The sequence below is a fragment of the Populus nigra genome, chromosome 16 (assembly GCF_951802175.1).
Source record: "Populus nigra chromosome 16, ddPopNigr1.1, whole genome shotgun sequence".
NCBI lineage: Eukaryota > Viridiplantae > Streptophyta > Magnoliopsida > Malpighiales > Salicaceae > Populus > Populus nigra.
Genome location: NC_084867.1, coordinates 1090228 through 1103834, shown reverse-complemented (window position 1 = coordinate 1103834; position 13607 = coordinate 1090228). Strand labels below are relative to the sequence as shown.

At 37.0% G+C, this 13607-nt stretch overlaps 1 long non-coding RNA gene across 5 annotated transcripts; it reads left to right on the top strand.

Annotated features, from left to right (window-relative positions):
- The first annotated feature begins 207 nt into the window (after window positions 1-207).
- Window positions 208-3067, top strand: LOC133675449 (uncharacterized). 5 transcript variants are annotated; one of them, XR_009835418.1, is made up of 9 exons: window positions 215-634; window positions 813-856; window positions 925-1003; window positions 1083-1201; window positions 1453-1642; window positions 1752-2215; window positions 2310-2397; window positions 2818-2894; window positions 3017-3067. It is a non-coding gene; the product is annotated as an uncharacterized LOC133675449 (long non-coding RNA). The 5 variants fall into 5 exon arrangements; XR_009835417.1 differs by having other exon boundaries at window positions 208-634; window positions 1752-1821; window positions 2101-2894; XR_009835416.1 differs by having other exon boundaries at window positions 216-634; window positions 1752-2397.
- Window positions 3068-13607: the final 10540 nt, after the last annotated feature.

The window sequence follows — 13607 nt, the reverse complement described above, 5'->3', positions numbered from 1 at the left end:
ACCATCACTACCCATGAACCAGTTCTTGACCTTACACGTGGAGTTAACATAATTAAAAAGTCAATTCAATCTCGAGTAAAATTAAAAAAAGAGTCGAGCCATAAATTACGAATTTTTGAAATTGAATTCATTAGACATTCCCGGTTTAACAACCTTGAGCATAACAATCTATAATAATAGAATTATTTTTTTAGCTCCAAAGCAAAAACGTGGGAAACAACGAAAAGTGACGTGGCGCAGCTAGGAGTGTGCACCGTACGCAAAACACAAAAAATAACGGGAGGTGAAATGTAGGAGATATTCGGAAAAACAGAAGTTGACACTAGCCAAGCCCGGGGCTCCGGATTCCTTCACGCATCTCTCACACTCTTCTCTGTTTCTTCACACTTTCCTCTCCTTCCTTCTGCTAACTAACTCCTCTCTGAATCAAAAAATATTCTTAGACTTGTAACGGATTGATCGATTGACGGCGGCGACGGCGGCAATATATGGAGTCGGATTCTGTTCTCTTTCTGATAATTTGTCGACGATGAAACTGATTTAACGACGTAGTAATGGTAGTATCATCGGTGTGAGAAGCAGTTGTTCTGGGAGAGAAGCAGTTGATCGTGTCAGTATTGGCCTTGGTGGCCGGGTAAGCCAGAAAACTCTACTTCAATTTTTTTTTATTTTTTATCTTTATCTGTTAAATATTGTTAATTTCGTTGTGATTTTCGGTTATTAACACTTAAGGATAGTGTTTAATGTCCAAAAGTGATTGTTCTTAGCACTGATAATTATGGCATGGATAACTGAATTGGGGTTTGTTTTAGGCGGATGAGGTGGTTTTCGAAGCAATAGTAAAGGATTCTAATAGGTTAGCTTTCTTTTCTTATTTGATTTCGTGTGATTATTGGAGGTAATGAGTATAATGTGGAATTGCAGCCCTTTGCATAACATTAAAGTTGTGCTTAGGAAACTTGTCAGTACTCAAGCAAAACGTAGAGGAATGCGAGCAATAGAGGTTTGGGGATTAGTTTTGGAGTTTTGTTTATTTTGTATTTGAGGTTTTGAATTTTGGTGTAACTTTCGTGTTGTTAAAGTGTTTTTAGGTGTTGAAGAAGCTGGTTCGCCGTGAACTTATGTACCATTCTTATTCGATGCAAGTTATGGTTATACTTCACCTTCTAGTGGCCGTGGTTCGTTTACTCTGGTACATGGGGTAAGTTCTGTTTCTGTGTAAGATCTTTATATTGCGTGTGCATTAAATGTTCGTTGTATGAAGCCATTTAGATGTTTATGCTAGGTAGGTTAGTCTTTCTAGGAGACCCCTGTTGGAGATTTTCCGTTTATTGGACAAGCCTTCATTTCCGTGCATGTTGCGTGTGGAAGCAGTTCTTCCCATATTTCAATTTTTCCATTTGTGAGTTTAGGGATGTGAAAGTTTATCTCTTCCTTTTTATTTTATGGCAGTATCATGGTAGTTTTTCTTTGAGACATTGGCTTCAACAATCAGATTGGATTCCTACCTTGGAAGCTAATCTTGCATTGGATGAGGAATCTGTCAGGAGGGTGGGAGATGACACCGTTGGAGGACTTGCTGTCTCTCGGCAGTTGCAAATAACACGCATATTGATGAGGGATCTCTTGATTGGAGTATCAAGTTTGTATATCTTAATTGTATTATCTGTGCACAAATAGTTGCCATTTGCTGTGCACAACTACAGTTTAAGGTGTTTGTTTAGCTTACTTAAGGTGAACTACTTGCACAGTCATGGACTTTCGGATACAGAGTTGAGGCTGGAGAATGTGCATATAAGCCCAGTGGATGGGCATATTAAAGTAAATGCAAGCTTTCCCCCCTCTTATGCTGTTTTTTTTTTTTTTAGATTCTCTGAATTTAGAATTAAATTTGATATATATAGAATAAGGAAAGAAATTCTTTAAGGAGAAGGTGTTTGAGGAAAACTCTTGTTGATTTGTGCTTTCTGATAAGACAACACTTGATGCACAACAATTTCAGTTTATCTATTGAAGTCAAATTTTATTTCTGGTATTCTGCTTTGAAAGTTTGCTATCTCTTCAACAGCATTGAATAATGGGAAATTTTTTTGGTTCTAGACTTATGGTTGAGGAAAGGTTTATTAGCACAAATATTGAGGAACGAAACAAGACATGAATAAATCAGCACCATTGAATTAGTGCACCTCCCACACATGATTGCATTTGACATGAGGTATGAATAGATAGATAGACCTAATAGTGTATCCAGTTAGCGCTGCTAGCAGAGCTACTGATGTACTGAATTCTGTTTCATCCATGTTGAAAAGATGTGTAGGATCTATGATGGCAAAAATGGTGCTGCGGGAACTCATGGATCCATTAATTTTCATGAAGTTCAAATCATTCCTCATGATGGTACAACATGCTAGTCCCATCCCCCCACCCCTTTTTTTTTTGGATTAATCAATCCAGAACCTGGTGGAATTTTTGTTGACTTGCATTATGTCTCTGGATAAGCTCAAGTTTCTCTTCATTAATTTCTACCAGTTTCTTGAAGACTGGAATGCATTGGCAGCCGCTTTATTTGCTCAATATGAAAAAAAATCTATAGTATCATCATGCACTACTCATCATGTGTTGGTACTGATCCTAATTACGAAGTTGTACCTTCATGCTTGCGTGAGTTAGGAATTCTCCTTCTGGAAATGTTGGACTCCAAGGAGTACGAATGCAAATTACCATACTTTAAGCTACACCTTTCACAATATCTATAAAGATTGTTTTTTATAAGTAAAAGCCACATGAATTATTAGGATGTTTAAGTTCGTTTTGTAGATACTTGATCGGAACTGGGGTGCTGGTTGGAACCTTTTATCCTTGTTATTGGCAGCCAAACCTTCGTAAAGAATAAGGTATTCATCAGTTCATCTCTTATTAGACAATAGTAAAGGCAACACGAGGTTAACCATATTGAATGGAATCTGAATTAATTTGAGAGAGATGAGGCATATGACTATTTTGATATGCTTTGCAGTTGTTTGGATGCCCTCAGGCATCCATTTCTGTGTCGACCAAGATGGCGGGTTGTTGCGATGTCGCGGTCGCACAAATTAATTACCCTAGCTTCAAACACAACACACAAGATAGTATAGAGCAAGCAAGGGGTCGATCCCACGAGGAAGATTCAAGTCAGATTTTTATGCTAGATGATATGCAATTTGGGGAGGGGGGGGGTTGGACGTTATCTAGGCTAAAGCAAAAGAAAACAGAAAACTATCAAACTAAATTTAATAAAATCAAAAAATTATCAAGAGAACAAACCTTGGTCACAAGCACACATCCACCTACAGAAATCAGAACTGATCATGGAAACGAAACATCAATTTATATTTTGAATATTTATCTCTTCTTAACATTGGTTAGTTAACGGATCCGCCGTATAACTAGCCCTAACCATCAAACAACCACAGTGTCCGCACTAGTAATTTAATTCAATGGCAGCCTTAAGAACTAGATAAGTTGATTAATCAAGAAAACATAACTGTCCGCAGTCTATGTTTGATTTGATTGAATGTTCTCCCTAAGATTAATAATGTAGATCCGCCACAATTATTAAACTCAGTTGCTTCACAAGTTCATATACCACAACTCCGGTTTTGATATCAAACTTAACAATAGATTGTCTACAATAATAACTTAGAGTCCGCTCTAGCAATTAAAATAAACAATCATAGGAAAAATAAGCATAGGAGAACAAACATATTCATCATATAAACTGAAAAGAAAAGGTAAAATAAATCTCACAGTTCTTGAAATCCGAAGGTTTCCGTGTCCTTGCAACCAAGAAAAAGTGTTTAGCCTTGCATGTTTGTTGAACAACTAATCAAAAAGAAGAAAGAATGCATAATTTAGGGTTTCTTAGAGGAAGGGGGCGTTTTTCTCTCCTTGGCTGGCTGCTCCCCTTCTCTTCTCTCATTCTTTTTATATCCTAGGAAACCCTAGGTCTCTATTTTACAAAATAGTCCTCCATTAAGTAGACTGTTTACATTTAAGTACTTCAATAACTATTTTCCTAAAAAGGAGAAATAGCCTTGCATGAAATCTTCAAGCTTTTATTTAGAGGAGCTAAATTGCTGAAATAAAAACTTGGATATCGGTTTAAATGCTTCGGAATGTCATTTGGACTCGTTTCTTCACGAAACCTGTTTGCTGGCAGAATTCAGATGTCATCTTTGAAAAATCATATCTCCCTCATATGACATCGTTTTTGGCTGAAATTTTGAGCGTTTATATAACTTTGAGTCATGAATCCAACAAAATTGAGTTTGCATCAATTGGACTTCTGTAGCTCCAGATATTCAAGTTGGAATGGCCAAAGGTCAACACTGGCAGATTGCGAGATTTGACTTTGAAGGCTGCGATTTCCATGCTCTTTCTTATTTTATTTTCTTGCCTTAGATGTCCAGAAAGGTATGGATGTTACCTTTTTAATTCCACTGGAATCACTTCATTTCAACCTCTAGAGCTCACGCTCTGCACAAAACATCGACTGAAGGTCAAATCTGCCAATTATCTCCAATTTACTCCTTTTTGCATCTTTCATCCAAAAGTGCCTTCAAAACATAAAACAAAGAATATCAAGGCATTTTATATATAAAACATAAGCAAAACACTAGTTAAATGTGGGTGAAACTATTGAATAATATGATTGCATCAAATACCCCCACACTTACCTCTTGCTCGTCCTCGAGAAAGGATAGGTAAAACCAAATTGAAGTTAAATTAAATGAAATCACTATGACTAATCTTCTAATCTCCCATCAATATCCAAGAATATATGCATTATAAACAAGAACACAATTAAGAAGGATAAAGAGTATAAATTTTCATGAATTTATTTACATGCAAACTTCAAAACTTAATTAATCGTCGGGATTTAAATGAAATCTATGCCATGCCAAAGTGATAGGTCCTCTCATTGATATACACTCCAACACTCACGTGTTTAGGGCTTATGTGTTTAAATCTCTCAAATTCAATCAATGAATATGTTCTACTATAAGCTTGCTCTTCAATCTCATCTCCATTAATAACATATTACAAACAATGCATGAATCAAAAGGTCTTATTTTCTGGTTGTAATGGGGCTAAGGTAAAGGTGAGGTAAAAGAGAGTAAAAGAAAAAGGTTCAAACCAAAGAAAGTAGAGCATTCTGAAAAATGATATTTCAAACAAGATATTCCATCGAAGCACATAAATTTTCCATCTTTAATCACCAATGCTTAACTTCTTTTGATTTCAAGCTTTTTCAATATAAAATCTTAAGAACATAAAGGAACACTTTTTTCTTTTTCTTTTTTCTGTTTTTTTTTTTTTTTTACCTTTGGCAACTTTGCCCATCTTTTCATCAAACATCACTTCTTCTTTCTTTTCACATAATTTCCAACCATAATTCCATGAAATATCACTAGTATATGCTCTACTAATCCTTGGCCAAGGGAAAAGGAAAACATATATAAAGTTAAGGCTTATACATGGATAAAGCAAAGAAAAGATAAACAAGCTCAAAAGGGGTTTACTAAGGATAATATGCTTTAGGTTGGCTTTTTGGCTCAAATGGTTAAAATTCCTAATGCCTTTATCATCTTCATGTATGTATGTAATATGAATGTAATCTCAACAAGATATGAAGCAAGTTCTAAAGATACATATCATTGAAAGAAGACACAATCAAAGAATATAATGTTGAAGGCTCAAAAGCTTGCATTGGTATAACACTATAAAGTCAACATGGCATATTCTCAAAGTCAATCCCTAAACCAATTAAACCTTAAAACTTGCATGCACACTCCTTCATTCGATTTATATCTTCATCTATCTCAACTAATTCTCATACATAATACTCATATTCTCAAAAACCAATGGGAGTTCAAAAGATCAAACATAATTTTTTTTTTATTTTGAAAAATAACAAAGAAAACCAAAATTAGAAAACCAACATTCTCCCAATACCCCCACACTTAAAACATAACATTGTCCTCAATGTTAAAATAAAAGAAAAGGAATATTGGAGAATGACAAAAATAAAGTAAAATGCGAAAAATAAAAGACAAGGGAAAAAGAAAGCAAATCTGTTTTTTTTTTGTGCTGGGTTGCCTCCCAGTAAGCGCTTTTGTTTTATGTCATTGGCTCGACATGTTGCATGCTTATTCTTCATAGATTGGTTCAGCTAACTCCGCAGAGGCGGTGAGTTCTGTCGTCCAACCTTCATAGAAAGGTTTCAAGCGATGCCCATTGACCTTGAGTACTTTGTTGGTTTCTAAACTTGTAATTTCAACTGCACCATAAGAAAAAACATTAGAAACAACAAATGGTCCAATCCAACGAGAGCGTAACTTTCCAGGAAAAAGTTTCAAACGTGAATGATAAAGAAGGACTTTGTCTCCAACATTAAACTCTTTTCTTGTAATCATTCGGTCATGGAGACTCTTAGTCTTTTCTTTATAAATCCTTGCATTCTCGTAAGCATCATTTCGAATCTCTTCCAACTCTTGCAATTGCAACTTTCTTGCAATCCCAGCAGCATCATAATCCATGTTACATTTTTTAATGGCCCAAAAAGCTTTGTGTTCAAGCTCCACCGGTAGATGACATGCTTTTCCATAAATCATCCTATAAGGTGACATTCCTATAGGTGATTTGTAAGCAGTCCGATAAGCCCAAAGTGCATCACCAAGTCGTAGACTCCAATCTCGCCGGTTAGGTTGCACTGTCTTCTCCAAAATGGACTTGATTTCTCGATTTGAAATTTCAGCTTGGCCATTCGTTTGAGGATGGTATGCTGTGGAAGTTCGATGAGTCACATGATATTTGCGTAACAATGCTTCCATTGAACGATTGCAAAAATGAGTGCCACGATCACTAATGATAGCTTTAGGGATTCCAAACCTGTCAACTATGTGAGTCCTGACAAAATCTAAAACAACCTTAGCATCGTTAGTTCGTGTGGCTTTCGCCTCAATCCATTTGGACACATAATCAACAGCAAGAAGGATATAAAGATTGCCAAAAGAAGAAGGAAATGGACCCATAAAATCAATACCCCAAACATCAAAAATTTCACTCACAAGAATATTTGTTAAAGGCATTTGATTCTTGTGAGTGATATTACCTGTTTTTTGGCATTTTTCACATGATTTGCAAAAATGATATGCATCCTTAAAAATAGAAGGCCAATAAAAACCACTTTCAAGTACCTTGTGGGCCGTTCTTTTTGCTCCAAAATGCCCACCACAAGAATGAGAATGACAAAAGGTAAGAATGGAATGAAATTCATCTTGTGGTACACATCTCCTAACTACTTGATCCACACAAAATTTCCACAGATAAGGAGTATCCCAAAAATAATATTTAGCATCAGCTCGTAACTTGTCTTTTTGGGATGTAGACAAACCTGGAGGGAATTCTTTGGTGACTAAATAGTTCACCAAATCAGCATACCATGGTCTTGTAGAGGAATGTAACACATACAACTGTTCATCGGGGAATGTCTCTCTTATTGTTTCGGTTTGTATATCCTCAGTCCTTAGTCGGCTCAAGTGATCAGCCACATGATTTTCGGCACCTTTTTTGTCTTTGATCTCAAGATCAAATTCTTGTAAAAGCAAGATCCACCTAATCAATCTTGGTTTGGACTCCTTTTTCTTCAAAAGATACCTTAAAGCTGCATGATCAGTAAAAACAATGACTTTTGTACCAAGTAGATATGACCTAAATTTTTCAAGAGCAAACACCACTGCAAAAAGTTCCTTCTCAGTTGTATGGTAATTGCATTGTGCACCGTTCAACATGCGGGAAGCATAGGCGATAACATGCAAATTCTTCCCAATTCTTTGCCCAAGGACAGCCCCTACCGCATAGTCACTTGCATCACACATTATCTCAAAAGGCTCATCCCAATTTGGTGGTTGGATGATAGGGGCAGATGTGACACGCCTCTTAAGCTCATCATGGGCATCTTTACATGCTTGATCAAACACAAAATCCACTTCTTTGGCTAATAGTTTGCACAAGGGTGCTGTAATCTTTGAGAAATCTTTAATAAAGCGTCGATAGAAACCTGCATGGCCAAGAAAAGAACGAATTTCCCTCACGCAGGAGGGGTAAGGCAATGATGAAATAACGTCTATTTTAGCTTTATCAACCTCTAATCCACGTGAAGACACAACATGCCCAAGAACTATTCCTTGTTCTACCATAAAATAACACTTCTCATAGTTTAAGACAAGGTTAGTTTCAATGCACCTTTTCAAGATCAAAGATAAATTTTCTAGACATTTATCAAAAGAATCACCATACACCGTGAAATCATCCATGAAAACCTCAATTATTCTTTCAACATAGTCAGAAAAAATACTCATCATGCATCTTTGAAAAGTTGCAGGTGCATTACAGAGACCAAAAGGCATTCTCCTATATGCATATGTACCAAATGGACATGTAAATGTAGTCTTTTCTTGATCCTCAGGATTAATAACAATCTGATTGTATCCACTATATCCATCAAGAAAGCAATAAAAAGACTTACCTGCTAGGCGTTCAAGCATTTGATCCATGAATGGTAATGGAAAATGATCTTTGCGTGTAGCAAGATTTAGCTTTCTGTAATCAACACACATTCTCCATCCACTCGAGATGCGAGTAGGAATGAGCTCATCATTTTTGTTTTTCACCAACGTGATTCCGGTCTTTTTAGGCACCACATGGATTGGCGCAACCCATTTACTGTCCGTGATGGGATAAATGACTCCTGCATCTAACAGTTTTAAAATTTCAGCTTTCACTACCTCCATCATAGGCGGGTTCAACCTCCTTTGCATTTCCCTTGTTGGTTTCACATTGTCCTCCAATAGTATGTGATGCATACACATTGAGGGACTAATGCCCTTGATGTCAGCTAAAGTCCATCCAATGGCCGTCTTGTGATCACATAACAATTTCACAAGTTTTTCCTCTTGCGTATTTGTCAAACCTGATGCTATAATAACGGGAAGTGTATTGTTGTCGCCAATGAATACATACTTCAAATTATCGGGCAAAGGTTTCAATTCTAACTCGGGTGCCTGTAAAATAGATGGCAAAAGCTTTTTATGTGAGAGTACTAAATCAACAAAGACATTACCATGGGGAACAGTTTGCAATGATTGCAAAGCCAATGCTGATTCGTGCACGTTTTGGGGAACACATATGTGCCTCTCCATCTCTTCTATCTCAGTAAAATCATAGCCATAGCTCAAAGCTACGCTTAATCCATCCTCACAATCAAAATCAAAAACTTGCTGCACACACTTATCAACTTGGTCATAGCATGTGATAGAATAAACATTGCTATAAGGATATTTCATTGCATCATGAAAATTAAATTCAATCTTTTCATCTCCTACTTCCATAGACAAAGTATCCTTACCACAATCTATCCTTGTATTGGCAGTTTTCAAGAATGGTCTCCCAAACAATATAGGAGTGCTGTTTGATGAATCACAAGAATCATGTTCCATATCAAGAATATAAAAGTCGCATGGAATGACCAAACTATCAATCTTAACTAGGACATCTTCTATCACACCAAGTGGGTAAACAAAACTACGATCCGCAAGTTGTATTACAATGCTAGTTTTATTCAAAGGCTCAAGACTAAGAGAATCATAAACATGTTTGGGCATAACACTAATGGATGCACCTAAATCGCATAAAGCTCTTTTAAAACTAGCATTACCAATAACACATGGGATAGTAAACGCACCTGGGTCTTTTTGTTTCAAAGGCAGATTCTTTTGAACAACGGCAGATACAACTTCACCCATACTTACCGTTTCATGACCTTTCAGTTTGAAAGCTCTCTTAGTAGTACACAACTCCTTCAAGAATTTTGCATACTTGGGAATTTGCTTGATAGCATCAAGCAAAGGAATGTTGAGTTCTACTTTCTTGAAAACCTCTAAAATCTCTTTTTCTTTGTCCTCTTTCTTTGACCTAGAAGAACTCACAGGAAAGGGTGGAATTGTTTTAAAACTGGAAGTCATTGATTGAGGACTTACCTTTAGAGTGTTGGTCGTGGTTTCAATTTGTGAAGGAGAAGGATGTTTCTTTTTTGTACTCAATTCAGTTTCTATCTCTTCTTCCTCCATCTCAATTTGTTTCGACCTTTTCTCTTCAAGTTCTTTCCCACTTCGCAGCATGATCGCACTAACATTCTCTTTTGGATTCAATGCTTGGGAGGGCAATTTTCCATTCATTTGTGCTTCCAATTTCCCCACACTTGAAGCTACTTGCCCCATTTGCTTCTCCAAGTTGTGAATACTTGACCTTGTTTCCTGTTGAAAAGACATGACATTTTGTTGCAAGGTCACAGTGTTAGAAGCCAAAGTTTTCATCATCTCACGAAGATCATCACTGGATGATGACCCCATAACATTGGAATTTGTGAATGAAGGGGGTTGTCTTGCTTGATAATTCTGTTGGGGCTGAAATCCATGGGGATGGAATTGTCGGCCTTGATTGCCTTGTTGAGGCTAGTTCCCATACCGTAGGTTGGGATGATCTCTCCATCCAGGATTGTACGTGTGGGAAAAAGGATCATACTTACGCTGAGGTTGTCCATTGAATGCTCCATCAACTGCATTAGCTTGTTCAATGTAATCTTCTTGCATTGTTGGGCACATATCTGAAGCATGTCCTTGTAAGGAGCATATGCTACAAACTTTCACCTGCTGTACATTGCCACAAGCCAAAGAACGCACAAGAGAAGTAAGATCATTAACTTTATTCTCAAGGTTAGAAATACTTATCTCATTTACTCGTTTATTTGCAAAGTCTCCACGAGTGCCAAACTGTTTCGAGTTGGCTGCCATGTTTGAGATCAATTGGCGTGCAGCCTCGGGTGTCTTATCTACCAATGCCCCTCCACTTGCAGCATCAATGATACTACGGTCAGTAGGCATCAATCCTTCATAGAAATATTGAATGAGCAGCTGATCGGGTATTTGATGATGAGGGCATTGAATGCACAGTTGCTCAAATCTTTCCCAATACTCGGAAAGTGTCTCTCCATGAGATTGTCGAATCCCACATATTTCTTTCCTTATGTTGGCAACTAGAGATGCTGGGAAATACTTCTCAAGGAAGATCTTCTTCATGCCATTCCACGTTCCAATTGAACCTGGGAGAATGGAGAAAAGCCATACCTTTGCTGCCCCTTTTAAAGAGAAAGGGAAAGCTTTCAACTTAACTTGTTCTTCATCAACTCCATTCGGTTTCATGCCAACGCAAACCATATGGAATTCCTTGAGATGAGTATGAGGATCTTCTCCTGCAAGACCATTGAAAGTTGGTAGCAAATGTATAAAACCAGATTTGAGCTCAAAGTTTACATTATTGTCGATGTTTATGCACAATGGCTGATTTTCCACGTTAGGAGCAGCAAGCTCCTTGAGTGTTTGTTGTCGTGCAACAGCCATGGTGTTAAGGCGAGCTTCCTTTCGTAACCTGCGTAAAGTTTTTTCTATTTCGAGATCCAAATGCACTTGACTTTGATTAGTAGAACGGGTTACTGGCATAAATCATCAAGAAAATTCAAAATAAACCAACCACACAAGAGATCGAAAACAATGCAAATTGTACGAAAATCCTACGGTAGAAAACAAAAACTGCGTAAAAACCCTAGAAAACAGCGGAATTTGGCCTCGATAGGGTGGGGCTAGTGCTTTATCACTAGTCCTGTTTAGAACGTCGTTTCCCTTCAGAAAACAAATGGCCGATACCTAATTCCACAAAAAAATCTGTTTTGAACAGTACCGCTGCCGTAATGAACAGTACCGCAGCAAACAAAAATTCTGTTTTTTTTTCTCAGAAAAAGAAATAAAAATCACAGCAAATAAAAATAATAGCACAAGAATCAACTAAAATTACTTCCCCGGCAACGGCGCCAAAATTTGTTGCGATGTCGCGGTCGCACAAATTAATTACCCTAGCTTCAAACACAACACACAAGATAGTATAGAGCAAGCAAGGGGTCGATCCCACAAGGAAGATTCAAGTCAGATTTTTATGCTAGATGATATGCAATTTGGGGGGGGCGGTTGGACGTTATCTAGGCTAAAGCAAAAGAAAACAGAAAACTATCAAACTAAATTTAATAAAATCAGAAAATTATCAAGAGAACAAACCTTGGTCACAAGCACACATCCACCTACAGAAATCAGAACTGATCATGGAAACGAAACATCAATTTATATTCTGAATATTTATCTCTTCTTAACATTGGTTAGTTAACGGTTCTGCCGTATAACTAGCCCTAACCATCAAACAACCACAGTGTCCGCACTAGTAATTTAATTCAATGGCAGCCTTAAGAACTAGATAAGTTGATTAATCAAGAAAACATAACTGTCCGCAGTCTATGTTTGATTTGATTGAATGTTCTCCCTAAGATTAATAATGTAGATCCGCCACAATTATTAAACTCAGTTGCTTCACAAGTTCATATACCACAACTCCGGTTTTGATATCAAACTTAACAATAGATTGTCTACAATAATAACTTAGAGTCCGCTCTAGCAATTAAAATAAACAATCATAGGAAAAATAAGCATAGGAGAACAAACATATTCATCATATAAACTGAAAAGAAAAGGTAAAATAAATCTCACAGTTCTTGAAATCCGAAGGTTTCCGTGTCCTTGCAACCAAGAAAAAGTGTTTAGTCTTGCATGTTTGTTGAACAACTAATCAAAAAGAAGAAAGAATGCATAATTTAGGGTTTCTTAGAGGAAGGGGGCGTTTTTCTCTCCTTGGCTGGCTGCTCCCCTTCTCTTCTCTCATTCTTTTTATATCCTAGGAAACCCTAGGTCTCTATTTTACAAAATAGTCCTCCATTAAGTAGACTGTTTACATTTAAGTACTTCAATAACTATTTTCCTAAAAAGGAGAAATAGCCTTGCATGAAATCTTCAAGCTTTTATTTAGAGGAGCTAAATTGCTGAAATAAAAACTTGGATATCGGTTTAAATGCTTCGGAATGTCATTTGGACTCGTTTCTTCACGAAACCTGTTTGCTGGCAGAATTCAGATGTCATCTTTGAAAACTCATATCTCCCTCATATGACATCGTTTTTGGCTGAAATTTTGAGCGTTTATATAACTTTGAGTCATGAATCCAACAAAATTGAGTTTGCATCAATTGGACTTCTGTAGCTCCAGATATTCAAGTTGGAATGGCCAAAGGTCAACACTGGCAGATTGCGAGATTTGACTTTGAAGGCTGCGATTTTCATGCTCTTCCTTATTTTATTTTCTTGCCTTAGATGTCCAGAAAGGTATGGATGTTACCTTTTTAATTCCACTGGAATCACTTCATTTCAACCTCTAGAGCTCACGCTCTGCACAAAACATCGACTGAAGGTCAAATCTGCCAATTATCTCCAATTTACTCATTTTTGCATCTTTCATCCAAAAGTGCCTTCAAAACATAAAATAAAGAATATCAAGGCATTTTATATATAAAACATAGGCAAAATACTAGTTAAATGTGGGTGAAACTATTGAATAATATGGTTGCATCACGGGTG